This window comes from Pistacia vera, unplaced genomic scaffold, assembly GCF_008641045.1.
Source record: "Pistacia vera cultivar Batoury unplaced genomic scaffold, PisVer_v2 Contig78, whole genome shotgun sequence".
In the NCBI taxonomy this organism is placed as follows: domain Eukaryota; kingdom Viridiplantae; phylum Streptophyta; class Magnoliopsida; order Sapindales; family Anacardiaceae; genus Pistacia; species Pistacia vera.
Window position 1 is genome coordinate 172,053 of NW_022196645.1, and position 6,000 is coordinate 178,052.

The window sequence follows — 6,000 nt, forward strand, 5'->3', positions numbered from 1 at the left end:
CAGAAAGGGAAGAGGTTGAGGAGGTTGGTGGTGGAAGTGGGGCGGTGATAATGGAGGAGGGGGAGTTGGGAGGCGAAGGAAGCGGGGATGTAAAATTGGAGGAAGGGGGAGGAAGTGGGGAAGGGAAATTGGACTCAAATGTCGATTTGTATAGGCCAATAGAGGAAAGGAAAAAACTCTTTTATGCCTATTACAATGGATCGGGAATTGATGGCCATATAAAGTGTAAGACAGGGGATATTCCCCGGGAATGGTTTCGAAGTTGTTGACGATGGGGACATGGCTTGAGGACTCGGTGAGTTATGTTCACTTAATTTTCCTTATTTTTTCCTGTGTTTCCATACTGATCTTGTTGTTTTATTTGATGTAGCACATCGATGAGATATTGGCACTGATGAGACTACGACAAACTAGTGATGGAGCTGTTGTATCGACTGTGCTATCACCGATGTGGGTTTGGGCAAACGCTTGTTTCGGCATATCGGTCTTTAATAAAAATGTCGTTGCTAGTGGTGTAGCAAAAGGACCGAAGCGAAAATGATTGGCTGCACCAGAGTCGGATGCATCCCTGATGATTTTCGGTTTGATGATAGGATTATGCAGTAAGTAAGGGGGCCACGGTTGGGCCCAAATATGGCCACGGTGGGCCTTTGTTAAAGAGTGTACTGCATCATCCTCGTCAAACAGATGCACTTGATACGAGTCGCTGCGCATCTAGAGGGGGGGTGTCTGAAGATCCTTGACTGCAACCAACCATTGTCGAGACAAGCAGTTGGAGGTCGAGTTGGGGCCACTGTCCAGGTGTGTCCCGCGGCTGTTGGTGACAGGGGATGTTTGGGCAGTTGGGTGATCAGGTACTAACCGGAAAGTGGCGAATTCAGCGCTCTACCTGCCCAATAGATGGTGAAGGTAAATTTTGTTTAAAACTAACTTACATAATACAATTGTTCTAAAGTTTATTATAATGCTAATGTTTCTTCCTATTGTAGCGTGGATGTGGGGCATATGCCTGAAATTTATTCAGTTCGACATGACCAACAGATGGACAGCTTGAATGACGAAACAATGACAGAATGTCGAGAGCGCTGGGCTGGCGACTGCTTCCATTGGCAGATGGATCCGTTTTGAGTTATGTGATGTTGATGTTCGTACTTGGGTTTTTGAGTTGAGTTTATGTGATACCTGTTATAATTATCAATAAGGGTGTATATACATGTTCATTTCAATGGTGTTTTGATGTGTACTTCAGAACTGCTTATTTAATTTGTTCTCATTGCTTGGCTATTTTCTAATTCATGCCTTTCTCATATTATGGTGTTTTACACTGCGGGTCACTAGATGGAATGGTCAATTCCACAGAAGTCACCGGGCACCATATTAGCCGCATTGTAGATATCATCTTGAATTTGTTGGATGCTAGTGCAGAGCCAGAAAGCATCGGGAAGAATGATGTCGTGGGCATCTTTTCAAGCATGGACTGCCCTGATACCATCACTGTGGCTTCTAAACTGTTTGGCATAAAAAACTAAATATAAATAATTTACTATGTTGGTTGGATCATTGTAAAGAATTGGATCTGATATTTGGGATATATTTTTGTTGTCCATATAAGATAATATCAGCAGTTTCAATTAACTATGCAGGTTTGTCCATATAAGATCATGTGTCTTTAGTAATAATCGCAAGCGATACGAGAGGTCGCTTAAGCAATCATTCGTATTTAGTAATAATCGTTAAGGATACGAGAGGGCGCTTAACGATCATTGTCTGGGCAGATGTCATTCTGCCTCGGAAAAGATCGCTTAAGCGATTATAAATCGCTTAAGCGATCATGGGTCTTTTAGTAATTATCGCTTAAGCGATAGGAAAGATCGCTTAAGCGATCACAGTCTGGGCAGAGTGCATTCTGCCTCGGAAAAGATCGCTTAAGTGATCATAAATCGCTTAAGCGATAATGGGTCTTTTATTAATTATCGCTTAAGCGATAGGAAAGATCGCTTAAGCGATCATAGTCGGGCAAATGTCATTCTGCCTCGGAAAAGATCGCTTAAGCGATCATAAATCGCTTAAGCGATAATTGGTCTTTCATTAATTATCGCTTAAGCGATAGGAAAGATCGCTTAAGTGACATAGTCTGGGCAGATGCATTCTGCCTCGGAAAAGATCGCTTAAGCGATCATAAATCGCTTAAGCGATAATGGGTCTTTTATTAATACGCTTAAGCGATAGGAAAGACGCTTAAGCGATCATAGTCTGGGCAGATGTCATTCTGCCTCGGAAAAGATCGCTTAAGCGATCATAAATGCTTAAGCGATCATGGGTTTATTAATAATTGCTTAAGCGATACGGTTGGTCGCTTAAGCGATCGTTCAGAGCACTTGTTCGTTATACTTTATATCAAACATATAGTTCCTTACACCAGTATGAACCTATAAGGCTTAAGCGATTCGTTCAGAGCACTTGTTTCGTTATTACATTTATATCAAACATATAGTTCCTTACACGTCAGTATGAAACCATAAGGGTTTACGATTCGTTCAGAGCACTTGTTCGATTATTACATTTATATCAAACATATAGTTCCTTTACACGTCAGTATGAAACCTATAAGGGTTTACGATTCGTTCAGAGCACTTGTTCGGTTATTACATTTATATCAAACATATAGTTCCTTTACACGTCAGTATGAAACCTATAAAGGTTTACGTTGTTCAGAGCACTTGTTCCGTTATTACATTATATCCAACATATAGTTCCTTTACACGTCAGTATGAAACCTATAAGGGTTTACGATTCGTTCAGAGCACTGTTGTATTACATTTATATCAAACATATAGTTCCTTTACACGTCAGTATGAAACCTATAAGGGTTTACGATGTTCAGAGCACTTGTTCCGTTATTACATTATATCAAACATATTCCTTTACACGTCAGTATGAAACCTATAAGGGTTTACGATCGTTCAGAGCACTTGTTCCGTTATTACATTTATATCAAACATATAGTTCCTTTACACGTCAGTATGAAAACATAAGGGTTTACGATGTTCAGAGCATGTTCCGTTAACATTTATATCAAACATATAGTTCCTTTACACGTCAGTATGAAACCTATAAGGGTTACGATTCGTTCAGAGCAATTGTTCCGTTATTACATTTATATCAAACATAAGTCCTTTACACGTCAGTATGAAACCTATAAGGGTTTACGATTCACAGAGCACTTGTTTCGTTATTACATTTATATCAAACATATAGTTCCTTTACACGACAGTATGAAACCTATAAGGGTTTACGATTCGTTCCGAGCACTTGTTCCGTTTTTACATTTATATCAAACATATAGTTCCTTTACACGTCAGTTCGTATATTTTATTTGTTTGCTTAATTATTTAGGAAATATCAGTATATTTTAATTAATTTTCGACCCATTAAGTGAATTAATTTCATTAATCCACACAAAAAGTTCAAAAATTACAAAAACACCCCACCCACCCAACTTCCCAGATTCTGGCTACCGCCGACAGCAAGAACGACCGGAAATGGCGGTAATGGCCAGTTGTGACCTTTTCCGGCCATTCCCACCGTCGATGTGGCCGGAAAAGGCCACATCTTCCCGTCATGGATTTCAATGAAATGTCCGACTTTGACGGTCAATGACGGCCAAATGTGGCCATCGTTGACCGACAACGACGGCCATATATTTGGCTGTCACAGACGGCAACCTCTGGATTTTTCCGTTCGTCTACGGCCAGTGCTGGCGGATCGTGGGCCCTTTTCCGGCCACATCCGTGGTCGATCTGGCCGGAAAAGGCCATATAGAGGCCTATCGGACGATCTGACCACTGTGCATCGAAACGCCCTTTCCGGTCAGATTCTGGCTCCGGTGGCAAGAATCTGTCACCGTGGGTAGGTGGGGGTGTATCTGTTAAATTTTAAAACCATTTGCAGAAGAATCGGTTAAGCGATACAATGGATCGCTTAAGCGATCATGCGATTGGCAGAAGCAAATCTGCCCAGGTCCATGATCGCTAAGCGATCAGTGATATCGCTTAAGCGAATATTGCCTTTTTCCCCTGGTCGATTAAGCGATTGTAGATGCTTAAGCGATCATGCACCTGGGCAGAATCAATCAGTCCAGGTGCCCGATCGCTTAAGCGATCCTTATCGCTTAAGCGATCCGTTGCGAAAACACTTTGTCGCTAAGCGATACACTTAGTCGCTTAAGCGATCGTGGGCAATATAACATTTGCACTTTATCCTGAATTTTGAGAAACTAAAATTACCAACACGTATTAATTCCATACTTTTTCCAATTTGACAGCCTAATTCCAAACTAAAATCACCAACAAATATTTAGACCATGTAATAAGAATACATAATATAAAGGATATTTTATTAAAGGTAACAATAAAATTTAAAACATCAATAATTTCTCTTCTTCGAATCGACCCTAATACTTCTGGCAACTGCTTTTGTGCCAGGTTGCTGCAAATTGAGCACTTATTCATCTTCCGGGGAACCTCAAAGGCTGATGGAATACGCTTAACCCTTTTTTCTCCCCTTTGGTGTCTTCTTCAATGGCGGCTGGAGGATAATGTCAGCCACCTCTGGCGGCACACCCACTGCTCTTCTGGAGGCACCGGATATATCGTTTTGAATATGCTAGCATGTAGTGATCTGTCATATAGAAAGGGGAGCAAAGTTCCATGTAAATTCTTGAACCAAAATCCAGCTTCCGTTGGTGTTTTAGTGCTGCTAGTGCATGAGGACAAGGTAAATGTGAAGTCAAGCACTTACAGCTGCAAGTTTTTGTAACAAGGTTAACTAGGGCATCCGGACCATAGCCGCGCACAGTAACTCTTGAGCATTAAGAGGATAGGCAAACAGTGCATTTGACAGTTCCATATGTTCTCGCAATAATTTTTCAGCTGACGGAACAAGGGTTGTAGTAAAATTATCTGACTCCAACGACGCTCATGGAACCACCGCGACAGTGTCCTTTGGATTGCATCAAAAAGTGCAACTATTGAAAATCTCTTTCTATAACAACTTCGAATTTATGGACTCCGCTAGTTCGTGGTCATGACATCAAACCTTCTCCAGGAAAGTAAGCTTACTCCATCTCTCGAAACCAACTCATGCTCAAGATACTTAGCAACTCTAACATCCTGATTCGGATTTGCTGGAAGTGTTCCTGAACTCATCAACCCGAAAGCTTTTGCTGCCATGTAGTATGTTGAAGGAGGCCAGCACACTTAAACTTTTGTTTTATGTTCTCACCAAGGTGCCTCACAGAACCGTGATGCTTGACGGTAAATAGTGGCAACCCCTTCTTATAGAGTTGTGCCTATCTGATATTATGCACAACTCGTCACTGTCAGGCACTATACGTAACTGCTGAAAAAACCAAGTCCAGACTCATTCCAGAGTCAACCACACACCATGCAACAGGATATGTGTGATTCTCGCTGTCCTGTGCAGTGCCACCAACAATGTACCTCCATACTTTCCCGTTAGAAAGCAACCATCAAAAGCAACAACCTTTATGTTTACAAAACCCCTTATAGCAGCACACATACAACAAAAAATATTTAAACATCATATTCCTGTCCCACTTCAAAGCGTCTTGCTACTGGTTGTCAACTAAGCATATAACGGTACGCTTCTAATACTGCATACCGGTGCTCGGTGCCCCTCACAAAATCTTGTGATGTTGTCTACCTTTCCCGCATTTCCAGTAACTAACAACACATCCCAACTCTGTGCGCACAAGTCTCTGAATGTCTTTAGGAGATGGACCTTTCCCTTCGACGAACCGACTTTTGACAAATTGTCCAATAACATCAGCGGACGCTTGTCGATGTTCACCTGAAATAGTTCCCAAACCACATGTGTGCCACGGGTATATGTGCTAAGAATAAACTTTCCGACTCCGCCAACCTTCTACAATAAACCGCCACTTGCAGTTTCGGTCACGACATGCAACCGTCACAGCCA